Below are 20,521 nucleotides of genomic sequence, written 5' to 3' on the forward strand. Positions count from 1 at the left end.
CATCTGGAATATTGGGTTGTTTGGTATACTTATTATGATTTTTTAAAGCTAATGAATCAGTGGTACGGGTGAACAGGTCAGGAAATGCAGGTGCGAGCCCAACATTAGTGAACCCCCCTCTGTTTCCACAGTCTTGGGATTATTCAAAGATACAGTGATTGCCAACTTCCTGATTCCAGGAAGTCACTGAATGCCTGTATCTGATTCTTGATCCAGTACAATCACATATCAAGGTCCAGTGACTATTTATCATGCTAACAGTCTGCAGATGTAATGCAATGTAAAGGGCATATCACACTCCAATCAACACTATCTTTTAAAAAATGATACACCAGATTATGAATCATTACTTTCAACTCTTTAACTTGTGCAAGTCCTGATATAGCTAATAAAAATAAAATTAGCCATACACCATCTGAAAAATACACACAGATTCAGAGCTAATTTTAGGTATAAAAATGGCGTAACCTCAGGTGCTGACTATTAGCTTCCTGAAGGTCACTCCACCTGTGTCCACTTCATGACTTACACCAGGACACACAGTCAATCTGGGCCGTTCTTTGTCTCCAAAAATAACATGGTTTCAATATGGTTTTAATATGGCTTTAATTGGCTTTCAAATAAAATGATTGTACTTGGCAATCAACATAAGTCCATCTCTGCCTCTGTTTAACCCACAGAGCATTCAGAAACCCAACAACATCATATATGTCTCAATAATCAATCAATCAATCAATTTTTTTTTTTTTATATAGCACCAAATCACAACAAACAGTTGCCCCAAGGCGCTTTATATTGTAAGCCAAGGCCATACAGTAATTATGTAAAACCCCAACGGTCAAAACGACCCCCTGTGAGCAAGCACTTGGCGACAGTGGGAAGGAAAAACTCCCTTTTAACAGGAAGAAACCTCCAGCAGAACCAGGCTCAGGGAGGGGCAGTCTTCTGCTGGGACTGGTTGGGGCTGAGGGAGAGAACCAGGAAAAAGACATGCTGTGGAGGGGAGCAGAGATCAATCACTAATGATTAAATGCAGAGTGGTGCATACAGAGCAAAAAGAGAAAGAAACACTCAGTGCATCATGGGAACCCCCCAGCAGTCTACGTCTATAGCAGCATAACTAAGGGACTGAATAAGACTGAATAATAATGATTACATACGTGAAAGTGGTGTCTCTGATTTCACACCTGTTGTGTTCTCAAACAGAGCCATGTAGGATTGTTGTTCCACTGTGTGGCACTGCTGTCTCTTTTTTGTCCACAGGAAAACAGTCTTGCTCCACCAGAAGCCGGTTGCCTGTAGCTTAGCTTAGCTGTCAGTTTAGCTTAGCTTGGCCAATTTGGTACTTTAACATTTCCCAAAATCAGTGGTGGGCACAGATAACCAAAAAATTAACTTCCATAACAGATAAACAGATAACTGAAAAATTATCTTTGATGAAGATAAACCACCCAAAAATGTATCGGAAGTTACAGCTAATCGATAACCGATAAATTCCAGTATTGTCTCTGGTACATTTGCAACTACTAACAAGCTGAATTTGAGTTTTAACACCACAATCGCTTTTGGAAGCATCAAAAGCGACAACAGACCCAATCAATGAGCCCACACTTTATGTTTGAACATCCTGCTCCCTGCTGTAAGCTCTTGTTTACTACATGGCTTCCAGCACAGAAACAAGCTGAGAGCAGCCACAAAGCCAGCTCTCTAGCAATCACAACACTCCAGTCAGGCGGAGGTCTCGGAAAATAAAGTCATGCTGACTTATGGTTTGGTGTGAATACTGATAGAATAACTCCATTAATGTCAATTCTGTCATTTGTACAAAGTTAAAATACGAGGGCTGTCAATAAAGTAACGGTCCTTTTTATTTTTTTCAAAAACTATATGGATTTCATTCATATGTTTTTACGTCAGACATGCTTGAACCCTCGTGCGCATGCGTGAGTTTTTCCACGCCTGTCGGTGACGTCATTCGCCTGTGAGCACTCCTTGTGCGAGGAGTCGTCCAGCCCCTCGTCGGAATTCCTTTGTCTGAGAAGTTGCTGAGAGACTGGCGCTTTGTTTTTTATTTTGTTTTAGCACTGTTGTCGTGCGTTGCCTGTGCTGCTCCACAGCCTGTCCTGTGGATTTTTATTTTTATTTTATTTTTTAGCACTGTTGTTGTGCGTTACCTGTGCTGCTCCACAGCCTGTCTAGTGGATTTTTATTTTATTTTAGCACTGTTGTCGTGCGTTACCTGTGCTGCTCCACAGCCTGTCTAGTGTCGGATTCCCTGTTTGGGAATCCGCTAGCTTAGCGTAGCTACTAGCTCTTAGCCGTTTTAGCATGGCGGCTTCTCCTGTCTCTCCCGTACTTTTCTGCTCTGGGTGTGAAATGTTTAGTTATTCCTCGGCCTCTTTTAGCAGTAACGGTACTTGTAATAAGTGCAGCTTATTCGTAGCTTTGGAGGCCAGGCTGGGCGAATTGGAGGCTCGGCTCCGCACCGTGGAAAATTCTACAGGTAGCCAGGCCCCTGTAGTCGGTGCGGACCAAGGTAGCTTAGCCGCCGTTAGTTCCCCCCTGGCAGACCCCGTGCAGTCGGGAAGGCAGGCTGACTGGGTGACTGTGAGGAGGAAGCGTAGCCCTAAACAGAAGCCCCGTGTACACCGTCAACCCGTTCACATCTCTAACCGTTTTTCCCCACTCGACGATACACTCGCCGAGGATCAAACTCTGGTTATTGGCGACTCTGTTTTGAGAAATGTGAAGTTAGCGACACCAGCAACCATTGTCAATTGTCTTCCGGGGGCCAGAGCAGGCGACATCGAAGGACATTTGAAATTGCTGGCTAAGGCTAAGCGTAAATTTGGTAAGATTGTAATTCACGTCGGCAGTAATGACACTCGGTTACGCCAATCGGAGGTCACTAAAATTAACATTGAATCGGTGTGTAACTTTGCAAAAACAATGTCGGACTCTGTTGTTTTCTCTGGGCCCCTCCCCAATCAGACCGGGAGTGACATGTTTAGCCGCATGTTCTCCTTGAATTGCTGGCTGTCTGAGTGGTGTCCAAAAAATGAGGTGGGCTTCATTGATAATTGGCAAAGCTTCTGGGGAAAACCTGGTCTTGTTAGGAGAGACGGCATCCATCCCACTTTAGAGGGAGCAGCTCTCATTTCTAGAAATCTGGCCAATTTTTTGGGATCCTCCAAACTGTGACTGTCTAGCGTTGGGACCAGGAGGCAGAGCTGTGGTCTTATACACCTCTCTGCAGCTTCTCTCCCCCTGCCATCCCCCTATTACCCCATCCCCGTAGAGACGGTGCCTGCTCCCAGACCACCAATAACTAGCAAAAATCTATTTAAGCATAAAAATTCAAAAAGAAAAAATAATATAGCACCTTCAATTGCACCACAGACTAAAACAGTTAAATGTGGTCTATTAAACATTAGGTCTCTTTCTTCTAAGTCCCTGTTGGTAAATGATATAATAATTGATCAACGTATTGATTTATTCTGCCTAACAGAAACTTGGTTACAGCAGGATGAATATGTTAGTTTAAATGAGTCAACACCCCCGAGTCACACTAACTGTCAGAATGCTCGTAGCACGGGCCGGGGCGGAGGATTAGCAGCAATCTTCCATTCCAGCTTATTAATTAATCAAAAACCTAGACAGAGCTTTAATTCATTTGAAAGCTTGTCTCTTAGTCTTGTCCATCCAAATTGGAAGTCCCAAAAACCAGTTTTATTTGTTATTATCTATCGTCCACCTGGTCGTTACTGTGAGTTTCTCTGTGAATTTTCAGACCTTTTGTCTGACTTAGTGCTTAGCTCAGATAAGATAATTATAGTGGGCGATTTTAACATCCACACAGATGCTGAGAATGACAGCCTCAACACTGCATTTAATCTATTATTAGACTCTATCGGCTTTGCTCAAAAAGTAAATGAGTCCACCCACCACTTTAATCATATTTTAGATCTTGTTCTGACTTATGGTATGGAAATAGAAGACTTAACAGTATTCCCTGAAAACTCCCTTTTGTCTGATCATTTTTTAATAACATTTACATTTACCCTGATGGACTACCCTGCAGTGGGGAATAAGTTTCATTACACTAGAAGTCTTTCAGAAAGCGCTGTAACTAGGTTTAAGGATATGATTCCTTCTTTATGTTCTCTAATGTCATATACCAACACAGAGCAGAGTAGCTACCTAAACTCTGTAAGGGAGTTAGAGTATCTTGTCAATAGTTTTACATCCTCATTGAAGACAACTTTGGATGCTGTAGCTCCTCTGAAAAAGAGAGCTTTAAATCAGAAGTGTCTGACTCCGTGGTATAACTCACAAACTCGTAGCTTAAAGCTGATAACCCGTAAGTTGGAGAGGAAATGGCGTCTCACTAATTTAGAAGATCTTCACTTAGCCTGGAAAAAGAGTTTGTTGCTCTATAAGAAAGCCCTTCGTGAAGCTAGGACATCTTTCTACTCATCACTAATTGAAGAAAATAAGAACAACCCCAGGTTTCTTTTCAGCACTGTAGCCAGGCTGACAAAGAGTCAGAGCTCTATTGAGCTGAGTATTCCATCAACTTTAACTAGTAATGACTTCATGACTTTCTTTGCTAACAAAATTTTGACTATTAGAGAAAAAATTACTCATAACCATCCCAAAGATGTATCGTTATCTTTGGCTGCTTTCAGTGATGCCGGTATTTGGTTAGACTCTTTCTCTCCGATTGTTCTGTCTGAGTTATTTTCATTAGTTACTTCATCCAAACCATCAACATGCTTATTAGACCCCATTCCTGCCAGGCTGCTCAAGGAAGTCCTACCATTATTTAATGCTTCAATCTTAAATATGATCAATCTATCTTTGTTAGTTGGTTATGTACCACAGGCCTTTAAGGTGGCAGTAATTAAACCATTACTTAAAAAGCCATCACTTGACCCAGCTATCTTAGCTAATTATAGGCCAATCTCCAACCTTCCTTTTCTCTCAAAGATTCTTGAGAGGGTAGTTGTAAAACAGCTAACTGATCACCTGCAGAGGAATGGTCTATTTGAAGAGTTTCAGTCAGGTTTTAGAATTCATCATAGTACAGAAACAGCATTAGTGAAGGTTACAAATGATCTTCTTATGGCTTCGGACAGTGGACTTATCTCTGTGCTTGTTCTGTTGGACCTCAGTGCTGCTTTTGATACTGTTGACCATAAAATTTTATTACAGAGATTAGAGCATGTCATAGGTATTAAAGGCATTGCGCTGCGGTGGTTTGAATCATATTTGTCTAATAGATTACAGTTTGTTCATGTAAATGGGGAATCATCTTCACAGACTAAAGTTAATTATGGAGTTCCACAAGGTTCTGTGCTAGGACCAATTTTATTCACTTTATACATGCTTCCCTTGGGCAGTATTATTAGACGGTATTGCTTAAATTTTCATTGTTACGCAGATGATACCCAGCTTTATCTATCCATGAAGCCAGAGGATACGCACCAATTAGCTAAACTGCAGGATTGTCTTACAGACATAAAGACATGGATGACCTCTAATTTCCTGCTTTTAAACTCAGATAAAACTGAAGTTATTGTACTTGGCCCCACAAATCTTAGAAGCATGGTGTCTAACCAGATCGTTACTCTGGATGGCATTTCCCTGATCTCTAGTAATACTGTGAGAAATCTTGGAGTTATTTTTGATCAGGATATGTCATTCAAAGCGCATATTAAACAAATATGTAGGACTGCCTTTTTGCATTTACGCAATATCTCTAAAATCAGAAAGGTCTTGTCTCAGAGTGATGCTGAAAAACTAATTCATGCATTTATTTCCTCTAGGCTGGACTATTGTAATTCATTATTATCAGGTTGTCCTAAAAGTTCCCTAAAAAGCCTTCAGTTGGTTCAGAATGCTGCAGCTAGAGTACTGACGGGGACTAGCAGGAGAGAGCATATCTCACCCGTGTTGGCCTCCCTTCATTGGCTTCCTGTTAATGCTAGAATAGAATTTAAAATTCTTCTTCTTACTTATAAGGTTTTGAATAATCAGGTCCCATCTTATCTTAGGGACCTCGTAGTACCATATTACCCCATTAGAGTGCTTCGCTCTCAGACTGCGGGCTTACTTGTAGTTCCTAGGGTTTGTAAGAGTAGAATGGGAGGCAGAGCCTTCAGCTTTCAGGCTCCTCTCCTGTGGAACCAGCTCCCAATTCAGATCAGGGAGACAGATACCCTCTCTACTTTTAAGATTAGGCTTAAAACTTTCCTTTTCGCTAAGGCTTATAGTTAGGGCTGGATCGGGTGACCCTGGACCATCCCTTGGTTATGTTGCTTTAGACGTAGACTGTGTTTCATAATTATTGTATGGCCTTGCCTTGCAATGTGGAGCGCCTTGGGGCAACTGTTTGTTGTGATTTGGCGCTATACAAGAAAAAAGTTGATTGATTGATTGATTGTTTGATCAAAGTTTTTTCTAAACCTGTGAGACACATCAAAGTGGACACGGTTCGAAAAATTAAGCTGGTTTTCAGTGAAAATTTTAACGGCTGATGAGAGATTTTGAGGTGATTCTGTCGCTTTAAGGACTTCCCACGGTGCGAGACGTCGCTCAGCGCTCTCAGCCGCCGTCGTCAGCCTGTTCAAGCTGAAAACCTCCACATTTCAGGCTCTATTGATCCAGGACGTCGTGAGAGAACAGAGAAGTTTCAGAAGAAGTCGGTTTCAGCATTTTATCCGGATATTCCACTGTTAAAGGAGATTTTTTTAATGAAAGACGTGCGGACGGGTCCGCCCGTCGGCACACAGCCGATGCGGTGCGGCGGCACAGGAAAAACACCTCCGTGTTGATAACCATTTGTAAAATCCAGGCGGCTTTTGATGGCTTTCAGTGGAGTGAGTATATGAGAAATTGTTTAACAGGCAGGACATGTTCCAACTTGTCCTTAAGGCTTTCAACAGAGGTGTTTTTGCTGTGGCGGAGCGTCGCGGCAGCTGTGTCCCGACGCGTGGACCCGTCCGCACGTCGTTCATTAAAAAAATCTCCTTTAACAGTGGAATATCCGGATAAAATGCTGAAACCGACTTCTTCTGAAACTTCTCTGTTCTCTCACGACGTCCTGGATCAATAGAACCTGAAATGTGGAGGTTTTCAGCTTGAACAGGCTGACGACGGCGGCTGAGAGCGCTGAGCGACGTCTCGCACCGTGGGAAGTCCTTAAAGCGACAGAATCACCTCAAAATCTCTCATCAGCCGTTAAAATTTTCACTGAAAACCAGCTTAATTTTTCGAACCATGTCCACTTCGATGTGTCTCACAGGTTTAGAAAAAATTTTGATCAAACAAAGCGCCAGTCTCTCAGCAACTTCTCAGACAAAGGAATTCCGACGAGGGGCTGGACGACTCCTCCCACAAGGAGTGCTCACAGGCGAATGACGTCACCGACAGGCGTGGAAAAACTCACGCATGCGCACGAGGATTCAAGCATGTCTGACGTAAAAACATATGAATGAAATCCATATAGTTTTTGAAAAAATAAAAAGGACCGTTACTTTATTGACAGCCCATGTATAACATATATCTTTTAATGTTGAATAATGCACTAATTCTGAGGTTTTGTAACAAACACAGACAGATCGCAAAGGATTCTGGGTAAAAGTGCCTCTGCTAAACACTGATTGGTTCAGTCATTCATTATGTAAACCAACATGTTAATGTGACGTGTGTCGTGTGTTGGCTCTCACTGCGGTATTGTATCACTTCCTGTTCCGGAGCACAGCGGTGTTTTTCTGTATCTGTTAGCTGTTTAATCTGCGCAGTTAGATTGATCTAGTTATCTAGATTACGATTTGTTTCCCAGTGTAATCTTTACGTGCCTTAACTAAAGCACTCCTTCTGCTGAATCACCTCTAAATTATTTACACATTATTCACTTTGCGTGTTTTTAGGAATCCGCTAGCTTATCGTAGCTACTAGCTCTTAGCCGATTTAGCATGGCGGCTTCTCCTGTCTCTCCCGCACTTTTCTGCTCTGGGTGTGAAATGTTTAGTTATTCCTCGGCCTCCTTTAGCAGTAATGGTACTTGTAATAAGTGTAGCTTATTCGTAGCTTTGGAGGCCAGGCTGGGCGAATTGGAGACTCGGCTCCGCACCGTGGAAAATTCTACAGCTAGCAAGGCCCCTGTAGTCGGTGCGGACCAAGGTAGCTTAGCCGCCGTTAGTTCCCCCCTGGCAGATCCCGAGCAGCCGGGAAAGCAGGCTGACTGGGTGACTGTGAGGAGGAAGCGTAGCCCTAAACAGAAGCCCCGTGTACACCGCCAACCCGTTCACATTTCTAACCGTTTTTCCCCACTCGACGACACACCCGCCGAGGATCAAACTCTGGTTATTGGCGACTCTGTTTTGAGAAATGTGAAGTTAGCGACACCAGCAACCATAGTCAATTGTCTTCCGGGGGCCAGAGCAGGCGACATTGAAGGAAATTTGAAACTGCTGGCTAAGGCTAAGCGTAAATTTGGTAAGATTGTAATTCACGTCGGCAGTAATGACACCCGGTTACGCCAATCGGAGGTCACTAAAATTAACATTAAATCGGTGTGTAACTTTGCAAAAACAATGTCGGACTCTGTAGTTTTCTCTGGGCCCCTCCCCAATCGGACCGGGAGTGACATGTTTAGCCGCATGTTCTCCTTGAATTGCTGGCTGTCTGAGTGGTGTCCAAAAAATGAGGTGGGCTTCATAGATAATTGGCAAAGCTTCTGGGGAAAACCTGGTCTTGTTAGGAGAGATGGCATCCATCCCACTTTGGATGGAGCAGCTCTCATTTCTAGAAATCTGGCCAATTTTCTTAAATCCTCCAAACCGTGACTATCCAGGGTTGGGACCAGGAAGCAGAGTTGTAGTCTTACACACCTCTCTGCAGCTTCTCTCCCCCTGCCATCCCCTCATTACCCCATCCCCGTAGAGACGGTGCCTGCTCCCAGACTACCAATAACCAGCAAAAATCTATTTAAGCATAAAAATTCAAAAAGAAAAAATAATATAGCACCTTCAACTGCACCACAGACTAAAACAGTTAAATGTGGTCTATTAAACATTAGGTCTCTCTCTTCTAAGTCCCTGTTGGTAAATGATATAATAATTGATCAACATATTGATTTATTCTGCCTAACAGAAACCTGGTTACAGCAGGATGAATATGTTAGTTTAAATGAGTCAACACCCCCGAGTCACACTAACTGTCAGAATGCTCGTAGCACGGGCCGGGGTGGAGGATTAGCAGCAATCTTCCATTCCAGCTTATTAATTAATCCAAAACCCAGACAGAGCTTTAATTCATTTGAAAGCTTGTCTCTTAGTCTTGTCCATCCAAATTGGAAGTCCCAAAAACCAGTTTTATTTGTTATTATCTATCGTCCACCTGGTCGTTACTGTGAGTTTCTCTGTGAATTTTCAGACCTTTTGTCTGACTTAGTGCTTAGCTCAGATAAGATAATTATAGTGGGCGATTTTAACATCCACACAGATGCTGAGAATGACAGCCTCAACACTGCATTTAATCTATTATTAGACTCTATTGGCTTTGCTCAAAAAGTAAATGAGTCCACCCACCACTTTAATCATATCTTAGATCTTGTTCTGACTTATGGTATGGAAATAGAAGACTTAACAGTATTCCCTGAAAACTCCCTTCTGTCTGATCATTTCTTAATAACATTTACATTTACTCTGATGGACTACCCAGCAGTGGGGAATAAGTTTCATTACACTAGAAGTCTTTCAGAAAGCGCTGTAACTAGGTTTAAGGATATGATTCCTTCTTTATGTTCTCTAATGCCATATACCAACACAGTGCAGAGTAGCTACCTAAACTCTGTAAGGGAGATAGAGTATCTCGTCAATAGTTTTACATACTCATTGAAGACAACTTTGGATGCTGTAGCTCCTCTGAAAAAGAGAGCTTTAAATCAGAAGTGTCTGACTCCGTGGTATAACTCACAAACTCGTAGCTTAAAGCAGATAACCCGTAAGTTGGAGAGGAAATGGCGTCTCACTAATTTAGAAGATCTTCACTTAGCCTGGAAAAAGAGTCTGTTGCTCTATAAAAAAGCCCTCCGTAAAGCTAGGACATCTTTCTACTCATCACTAATTGAAGAAAATAAGAACAACCCCAGGTTTCTTTTCAGCACTGTAGCCAGGCTGACAAAGAGTCAGAGCTCTATTGAGCTGAGTATTCCATTAACTTTAACTAGTAATGACTTCATGACTTTCTTTGCTAACAAAATTTTAACTATTAGAGAAAAAATTACTCATAACCATCCCAAAGACGTATCGTTATCTTTGGCTGCTTTCAGTGATGCCGGTATTTGGTTAGACTCTTTCTCTCCGATTGTTCTGTCTGAGTTATTCTCATTAGTTACTTCATCCAAACCATCAACATGTTTATTAGACCCCATTCCTACCAGGCTGCTCAAGGAAGCCCTACCATTATTTAATGCTTCGATCTTAAATATGATCAATCTATCTTTGTTAGTTGGCTATGTACCACAGGCTTTTAAGGTGGCAGTAATTAAACCATTACTTAAAAAGCCATCACTTGACCCAGCTATCTTAGCTAATTATAGGCCAATCTCCAACCTTCCTTTTCTCTCAAAAATTCTTGAAAGGGTAGTTGTAAAACAGCTAACTGATCATCTGCAGAGGAATGGTCTATTTGAAGAGTTTCAGTCAGGTTTTAGAATTCATCATAGTACAGAAACAGCATTAGTGAAGGTTACAAATGATCTTCTTATGGCCTCGGACAGTGGACTCATCTCTGTGCTTGTTCTGTTAGACCTCAGTGCTGCTTTTGATACTGTTGACCATAAAATTTTATTACAGAGATTAGAGCATGCCATAGGTATTAAAGGCACTGCGCTGCGGTGGTTTGAATCATATTTGTCTAATAGATTACAATTTGTTCATGTAAATGGGGAATCTTCTTCACAGACTAAAGTTAATTATGGAGTTCCACAAGGTTCTGTGCTAGGACCAATTTTATTCACTTTATACATGCTTCCCTTAGGCAGTATTATTAGACGGTATTGCTTAAATTTTCATTGTTACGCAGATGATACCCAGCTTTATCTATCCATGAAGCCAGAGGACACACACCAATTAGCTAAACTGCAGGATTGTCTTACAGACATAAAGACATGGATGACCTCTAATTTCCTGCTTTTAAACTCAGATAAAACTGAAGTTATTGTACTTGGCCCCACAAATCTTAGAAACATGGTGTCTAACCAGATCCTTACTCTGGATGGCATTACCCTGACCTCTAGTAATACTGTGAGAAATCTTGGAGTCATTTTTGATCAGGATATGTCATTCAAAGCGCATATTAAACAAATATGTAGGACTGCTTTTTTGCATTTACGCAATATCTCTAAAATCAGAAAGGTCTTGTCTCAGAGTGATGCTGAAAAACTAATTCATGCATTTATTTCCTCTAGGCTGGACTATTGTAATTCATTATTATCAGGTTGTCCTAAAAGTTCCCTAAAAAGCCTTCAGTTAATTCAAAATGCTGCAGCTAGAGTACTGACGGGGACTAGAAGGAGAGAGCATATCTCACCCATATTGGCCTCTCTTCATTGGCTTCCTGTTAATTCTAGAATAGAATTTAAAATTCTTCTTCTTACTTATAAGGTTTTGAATAATCAGGTCCCATCTTATCTTAGGGACCTCGTAGTACCATATCACCCCAATAGAGCGCTTCGCTCTCAGACTGCAGGCTTACTTGTAGTTCCTAGGGTTTGTAAGAGTAGAATGGGAGGCAGAGCCTTCAGCTTTCAGGCTCCTCTCCTGTGGAACCAGCTCCCAATTCAGATCAGGGAGACAGACACCCTCTCTACTTTTAAGATTAGGCTTAAAACTTTCCTTTTTGCTAAAGCTTATAGTTAGGGCTGGATCAGGTGACCCTGAACCATCCCTTAGTTATGCTGCTATAGACGTAGACTGCTGGGGGGTTCCCATGATGCACTGTTTCTTTCTCTTTTTGCTCTGTATGCACCACTCTGCATTTAATCATTAGTGATCGATCTCTGCCCCCCTCCACAGCATGTCTCTTTCCTGGTTCTCTCCCTCAGCCCCAACCAGTCCCAGCAGAAGACTGCCCCTCCCTGAGCCTGGTTCTGCTGGAGGTTTCTTCCTGTTAAAAGGGAGTTTTTCCTTCCCACTGTAGCCAAGTGCTTGCTCACAGGGGGTCGTTTTGACCGTTGGGGTTTTACATAATTATTGTATGGCCTTGCCTTACAATATAAAGCGCCTTGGGGCAACTGTTTGTTGTGATTTGGCACTATATAAAAAAATTGATTGATTGATTGATTGATTGATTGGTGTTTACAGATAAATGTGCTTTTGTAAAATATTCTATTTTTTTATTTGTAAAAACAGGCATTTTTACAGACCCTGGAAGTGTCATCACAAAATGTTTTGCATGTGGAGAGAATGTGCGCTCATTTTATTAGTACCGTGCGCACGTTTTATGATGTTGTAAAACGTGCACTCAATATTGTCTTGACACATAAATGTTGGCTTTACACTGTGCGAGTTTTGGCCCTTTTACAGATGATTTTTTATTCATGCGAGAATTTTTTGGACCGAGTTTCAGGTTAATCGCACGTCCTGCATCGTGTAGTGTACATGGAGTAACAAGCTGCATTTAACATCTCATGACCGCCTCCTGATCGCCGATCGTATGGTCAGATGAAAATCAAACCTGTTTGATATTATTCTGGTCGGCCGTCGTGAGGGTATCCTGCTGCTGTAGAGCAACAAGCATCCAACCGCTCGCACTGTGCCTGTGCAGACACTGCAGACCTGTCTTGTAATGTTTTTTTGTTGTTGTTTTGTTTTTAAACTTTGATGTCTCCCATCGAGAGTTTTTGTAAATTAAGTTTGAAAAAAAAGCTTACATTTTGCTTATGGAAACAGGAGTTCGACGTGTGGTTTTTGAATGTACAATGTGTGTGAGAACATAAATCGGGCACTCTGAACTTTTACACCGTGCGGTTCTGTGGTACAGTTTGAACTGAAACTGAGTACAGTGATTAAAAATATCATACAGTGTCTGCTCAGCTTCAGGACGAATACTGCCATGAACTGCCATGAACACTACTGGCCAGTAGATAGCAGTACAGGCCTTGAAAACTTGCCAAAACAAAATTCCAGATAATCTGTGTCTGCTACATTTAAGATGTGTGGAATTTAACAAACGCAAATACAATAACAACATCTATAAACCCAGAGAATATATTCACAAGAGTTTTAGGCACTAGAGTTTAATGCTGTTGTCTGTGGAGCCTGAACAGAGTGTCTGAAATGCATTTGTCCTGTCGTGAACGTACTGAGATTATCCTATCCTACCCATAATGCACTGCTGGGCATAGCATGTGCTCACTAAAACCTTAAAAATTATCACATTACTTTAAAACTAAAACATATATCTGATATTTTCACTTTATAAAACTTCAGACATGACAGTAATTTTAAATAACTTGTCCGAAATTAGTTAAAATTTGAACCATAAGTTAAAAATGTATGCCTCTGGATGACTTTGGTGATAATGCCAGTGTATCAGTATGGTGTTAAAAGAAATATTTTTTTTTTTCTTCTGACCAGTTCTCTTTTGCCTGCAGAGGATAGAGCGGTTTCTCCTGGAAGCAGCTCTCTTCTGTTTGCAGAGGGTGGAACTATACATCTGTTAGGAAACTTTTAACAGGTAGGTGCTCAACTGATTTTAAATTTTAAAAATGTTTGCCTCTGTTTAGCTTTGTTTACTATGTTATCACTCTAAAAGTTATCGGACAGAAATTTATCGGAAGATATTTAGTCCGATAATGGTTTTTAAAGTTATCTAAAAAGATAATCCGATAATGAAAACATTATCTTCGATAATTATCTGTTATCGGATTATCGGAACTGTGCCCATCACTGCCCATAATCCCCCTGGCGGCCCCCTGCGCTTCCCAGAATGTACCGCGACACCAGCAGAGTTCCGCTATCTCACAGTGCATGTAAACAATGGCAAAGCGAGGATGTGGATGGCGGGATGATGACACGTTCTTCCATGTTGAGAGGGTTATCTGGAGGAGGTGTAGCACCTGTGATGGACTTCTGCTGTGCCCCGATGTGGTCTTATTGTCCATACTTTACGAGGTTTGTTTACATTGTGAGTGCTGAGCTCCTGACACTGGAACTCTGCTGAAACTGACCTCTCGCGTGAGTCACGGGCTGCGACACGGCATGAGGTTCATAACTGCGAAACAGCAAATAAGGCAAACGGTGAAGCTGTCGCTGTCCTGTTAACAGCGGCCACTCATTGTCACATTCTGTACAGATCCATGATCACAGAAGTGGCTTCCACAGCGTGACTAGTCGGTGTCCCACACGTAGCATCTTAGCTTAGCATGACGTGATGCCACGGTGCAAACCACATGGCCAGATCCACACTTTTGGGAGAGGAAACAGGTTTTGTTAAGAATTTTCTCCTGGCCATATGAAAGGAAAGGGTCAAATCTGTGGTTAGATCCATGTTTTGAAGACCGGACTCCACTTGTGCTGTTTGTACAAGATATACTATTTTTAAAAAAACCCTCTCATTTTCCTCCTCAAAATAGTATCTTTGGAAAATCTGTCCACCTAATAAGCAGTGGTGGGCACACTTCCGATAATCCGATAACAGATAATTATCGAAGATAATGTTTTCATTATCGGATTATCTTTTTAGATAAATTTAAAAACCATCATTGGACTAATTATCCTCCGATGAATTACCGTCTGATAACTTTTAGACCGATAACGTACGAAACTAAGCTGAACAGTGAAAAACATTTTTAAAGCTGTTGAGACCTATCTGTTAAAAGTTTCCTAATAGGTATGGTGTTCCATCCTCTGTACACAAAAGCCACTCTATCGTCTGTAAGCAAAGGAGAACTGATGACCAAAAAAAAAAAAAAGTCATTTCCTTTAACACCATACTAATATAATCGCAATGTCACCAAGTCATCCAGAGGCATACATGTTTAACTTATGGTTCAAATTTTAACCACTCGTTTTAGACAAGTTATTTCAAATTACTGTCATGTCCAGGCTCGGACTGATAATCTGTGATTTTGGGCATTTGCCCGGTGGGCCGCTGCACGTTTAGACATGCGTGGGCCGGCCCTCCCATATTTATAGAGATTATGGAAATATACAGTGTTCTCCAACCGCACACCGCTGTCAACACGAGGAAAGTCCATTATCGGTGAAGCTACAGCATTTAATCGGCGCAGCTGCAGAACCACTTCCTGAATTTGTGTCAAAATAAAAGTTCTGTAGTGTTTCATACACGGCGCAGTCTTATTCTAGGTTTCAGTTTTGTTTCCGTTTGATCACAAAACGGAGACTTACATCGAGCACAATGATTGACATGACCAACAGCCAATGACAATTGGAGAAGCATACAGGGTGGCCAATCAGATTGCAAGAAGAGCAGGCGGCCGCTCCCACCCCTGTGAATGGACTGAGTCCTCGGCGCCTGGACTTCTCTCCGCTCTTCTACTGATACAAGGTTGGAATTGTTTCTTTTATCTTAATTAACTGTGCTTTACTTTTGTTAATCTTTAAATGCAACAGCTACGGACTTCAGCTCCTTAATTTGCTGCTGTGTGAATCCTAGCAGTGGTTACACATTACCTCTCTCTCTCTCTCTCTCTCTCTCTCTCTCACACACACACTTTGGAGACACAAAAACTTTTTTCCGCTTGTGTGCTGCTTTTGCTTCCGTTTTGTCAGACCCGGCGCCAGAAAAAAAAAATATTAAGGGGGTGATGAGTTTAGCATCACCCCCCCCCCCCAAAAAAAGCGTGCAGGAGACGTGCGCTCCTGTAAAGCTCGTGTATTTACGCTGCACCGTTGTAAGAGACTGACTAAGAGTGAAGAGTGATGACAGTATTTTTAAAAATTATTATTTGAACGTATAGATCCTCGGTCAAGTGATCTCCTGCATTCCACACAGAGCCGGTGTTCTGTCGAGATGAGGTGCACCAACTTTCGGCACTCTGAGCTGTGACGTACCTTGGCATTGTCCAATAGGAATGACGCGTCGGGCCAAAACACGGAAGACTTGTGGCAGAAACCACTGATCTCTACAAAATGGATTGGACCAATCCGATTGGTACAGAAACCACTGATCTGTACAAAACATTAACGTGTGACAGGACTGCTCATTTATAGAGCAGTTTTCTGAAGAAAAATCATTGGAAATGTTTTTTTGTTGTTGTTACCTCAAAATTTCTGATTACTGTTAAAAAAAAGTTTAGAACACTTGTAATTAAAATAGGTAAATAAATCAGTAAATGGTTCTTTAGAAACCTTTCATCTGTATTAAAACTACCTGTTATTTCAGATTAGATAATTTCTTGTTTAACATAAGGAACCTCAGACATTTATTTTTAGACAAATAAAATAACATGGAAACTTGTATATTTTTTGAAGTCTGGTAGATTATTTATATCTTATTTCAACCAGAAAAACAAACACTAAATAAATACAAATGTTTATTATAAATGCAAAAGGAAATAATTTAACAATGACTGCAGTGTGATTGTAAAGTAGGATTTAAGTGACATAAACCTCATGATGTTTTATATATATATATATATATATATATATATATATATATATATATATATATATATATATATATATATACACAAGGTCTCTTAGATAATAAACCGACCATTTTATTTTTTTTTTAACTATATGGATTTGAATGACATGCGATTACACCAATCATGCTTGAACCCTCGTGCGCATGCGTGAGTTTTTTCACGCGTGTCGGTGACGTCATTTCCCTGTGGGCAGGCCTTGAGTGAGATGTGGTCCCGCCCTCTTGGCTGAATTCCTTTGTTTCACACGCTGCTCGAGACGGCGCGCGTTGCTTTATCAAAATTTTTTCTGGACCTGTGAGGAATATCCGAGTGGACACTATTCGAGAAATTAAGATGGTTTTCTGTAAAAAGTTTAACGGCTGATGAGAGATTATGGGGTGTTTCTGTCGGTGTAAGGACTTCCCACGGAGCGGGACGTCCTGCAGCGCTTCCAGGCGCTGTCGTCGGCCTGTTTCAAGCTTTAAACATCCTAATTTAAGGCTTAATTCACCCAGGACATCGTGAGAGAACAGACAAGATTCAGAAGAGGCCGGCATGAGGAATTTATGCGGACATTCCACTGTTTAAGGACATTTTTTTAATGAAAGACGTACGCACAAATTCGCCGAGTCGTTTCCGTGACGACTCGGCAAATCTGTGTGCGCCGCGACAGGAAAAACACCTCCGTGTTGAAAACCATTTGTAGAATTCAGGCGGCTTTTAATGGCTTTCAACAAGTGAGTAACTGAGAAATTGTTTAACAGCTTGGGCATGTTCCAACTTGCCTGTTAAGATTTCCAACGGAGGTGTTTTTCCTGCCGCGACCCCCCGCGGTCGGGTCCAGCCCGACATGCGACTCTGCCCGCACGTTCTTTCATTACAAAATGACCGTTAACAATGGAATGTCCGAATAAACTCCTCATGCCGACTTCTTCTGAAAGTTCTCTGTTCTCTGACGACTTACTGCGTCAACAGAGCCTGAAATGTGGAAGTTTTCAACTTGAAACGGCGAGACGCTGCCGCCTCGAAGCGCAGATCGCCGTCAGGCGCCGTGGGCCATCCTTAAAGCGACACTACCAGACCAAAATCTCTCATCAGCCGTTAAAATTTTTACCGAAAACCAGCTGAATTTATTGAATGGTGTCCACTCAGTTGTGCCTTACAGTTTTGAAAATTTTTTTATCAAACAAAGCAACAGTCTCTGAGCCATTCCTAAACAATGAAAAAAATCGACGAGCGGGTGGACGACTCCTCACTCAAAGACTGCCCACAGGCGAATGACGTAACCGACAGGCGTGAAAAAACTCTCGCATGCCCACAATGGCTCAAGCATGTCTGATGTAATCACACGTGATTCAAATCCATATGGTTTTTGAAAAAATAATAAGGTCGGATACTTTTCTAATAGACCTCGTATATATATAGTCATTTAAACTTGTAATTTTGTGTCAAATATCTAATTGCCTTTAATGTTATCAGGACGCCCCCTTGTGGCGCCGGGAACGCGTTTTGTACTATGATCAAGGTGAAATGCCAGTGAATGTGTGTGTTTAGGTGTGTGTTCATGGTGTTTAGGTGTATAGTATTTATTCATTGGGGGTTCGGTATGGACGGGTGGGTGTGCGTGTTTGGGGGTGGATTCGTCGGGCCAATAGTGGGCTGGTCCAGAGGAAAAATGCCAGGGCCGAAATTTGTTCCCAGTCCGACCCTGGTCATGTCTGAAGTTTATAAAGTGAAAATATCAGATATATGTTTTTGTTTTAAAGTAATGTGCTACTTTTTAAGGTTTTGTGAGCACATGCTGTGCCAGGCAGCAATGCATTATGGGTAGCATAAGGTAATCTCAGACGTTCACGACAGGACAAATGCATTTCAGACACTCTGTTCAGGGTCCACAGATAACAGCATTAAACTCTAGTGCCTAAAACTGAATATATTCTCTGGGTTTATAGACGTTAGTATATTTGCGTTTGTTAAATTCCACGCATCTTAAATGTAGCAGACATGGATTATCTGGAATTTTGTTTGACATTTTTTCAAGGCCGCTACTGCCATATACTGGCCAGGAGTGTTCATGACAGTATTAAACGTCTGGGTACATGGCTGCTCTCACAGTGTTTGTATTGTCCATTGTCCAGGCGCTTTTTGTGTGCATATATTTGTTAACTTTGTATTCTAAAACTATGGTTAGAAGTAATTCCGACTCCTTATCGGTCCACACGAACAAGGTTGGCGCCATGTTTTTAGTGGAAGTGACGACAAGAGAATAAGGCTCCTGATTGGATAGAATTTTAATCAGTACCGCCACCCAAAGGTTTGGCAGACTAATTAGAACACAATTATATGGTTCGATGTGGATGGATTTTTTTTTAAACGACGTAGTGTGGATGAAGTTTTTCCCCAAACTGAAAGGGTAAGATATTTGGTTTTACAAATACCCGACAACGTGTGTACATGGCCTTATGTCTGTGAAAGGCACTATATAAATAAATTTACTTACTTACTTACTAATATTGAGTGCACGTTTTACAACATCATAAAAGTTTTAAAACATGCAATTGCGATGACACTTCCAGGGCTCCGTAAAAAGGCCTGTTTTTACAAATAAAAATGGAATATTTTACAAAAGCACATTTATCTTTAAACCAACACACGTCACATTAACGTGTTGGTTTACATAATGGATTACTGAACCAATCACTGTTTAGCACTTTTACCCAGAATGCTTTGCGGTCTGTGTTTGTTACAAAACCTCAGAATTAGTGCCTTATTCAACATTAAAAGATATATGTTATATTTTAACTTTGTACAAATGACAGAATTGACATTAATGGAGTTTTTCTATCAGTATTTTCAAAAAACCATAAGTTAGTATGACTTTATTTTTCAAGACCTCCGCCTGACTGGCATGTTGAAATTGATATAGAGCTGGCCTTATGGCTGCTCGTGGTGTGCCTCTGTGGTGGGAGCGCTGTTGTTAACAAGAACTTCCAGCAGGGACAGGATGTTGAAAGAAAAATTATTATGATTAGTAAAGAGTTGATTTTGTGGGTGCTCTCAGGATTTGTCTGTGCTGCTTCCTGCAGGGGGTAGCATGGTCAAACATTCTTGCTTATTCTTCAGGTCATTTACCACTTTCGATGCTTTCAAAAGCGATCGTGTTAAAAATCAATTTCAGCTCTTTAGTAACTGCAAATGTCCCATAAACAACACCGGAATTTATCGGTTATCGATTATCTGTAACTTCCGATACATTTTTGGCTGGTTTATTGGTTTATCTTTATCAAAGATAACTTTTCAGTTATCTTATTATCTGTTATCAAAGTTAATTTTTTGGTTATCTGTGCCCACCACTGCTAATAAGCAACATTAGTCATGTGACTACATCCTTGCAAAATACAGATTTGAACCATTTTGACGCATTCACCATCAAAGTCCACAAAAAACCCCCACTGATTTCACACTGTAAAAAATTACATTTTCCCCCATTAATTTTAGGGGCGGGACCTGAGATGATGTCACTAAAATTCGTATTCCTCACAGCTTGAGGTTTCTGAGCGTTTATCAGAGACAGGTGAAATCATGCCAATTTCCTCATGTTTATGACTTAATTTCTCTGGGCAGTGGCACCAAAAATAAAATGAAATACATCAATATTTTCATAATTCTTTATTTATTTAGAATACTCAGCTCATTTGACATTTTAATTACTAGTGACACAGACTTTAAGTCTATATATTTGTAGAGCACATTCATCAGTCTGTCAGTGATTGACAGCTGGGATTTATTCGTGTCAGTACATATTTTATTCCTCTTGATAAAGATGCTGCTTCTTTTTCAATATTTACACATGCTATA

At 41.1% G+C, this 20,521-nt stretch overlaps 1 protein-coding gene and 1 long non-coding RNA gene across 7 annotated transcripts in view; one reads left to right on the forward strand and one right to left on the reverse strand.

Annotated features, from left to right (window-relative positions):
• The window catches only part of shank3a (SH3 and multiple ankyrin repeat domains 3a), a 624,660-nt gene that overhangs the window by 41,659 nt on the left and 562,480 nt on the right, over positions 1-20,521 (reverse strand). The window lies entirely within an intron of this gene.
• LOC117515894 lies at positions 14,641-20,474 on the forward strand. The gene is made up of 3 exons (XR_004562249.1): positions 14,641-14,679; positions 18,540-18,546; positions 20,037-20,474. It is a non-coding gene; the product is annotated as an uncharacterized LOC117515894 (long non-coding RNA).

Source organism: Thalassophryne amazonica, chromosome 8 (assembly GCF_902500255.1).
Source record: "Thalassophryne amazonica chromosome 8, fThaAma1.1, whole genome shotgun sequence".
Classification (NCBI taxonomy): domain Eukaryota; kingdom Metazoa; phylum Chordata; class Actinopteri; order Batrachoidiformes; family Batrachoididae; genus Thalassophryne; species Thalassophryne amazonica.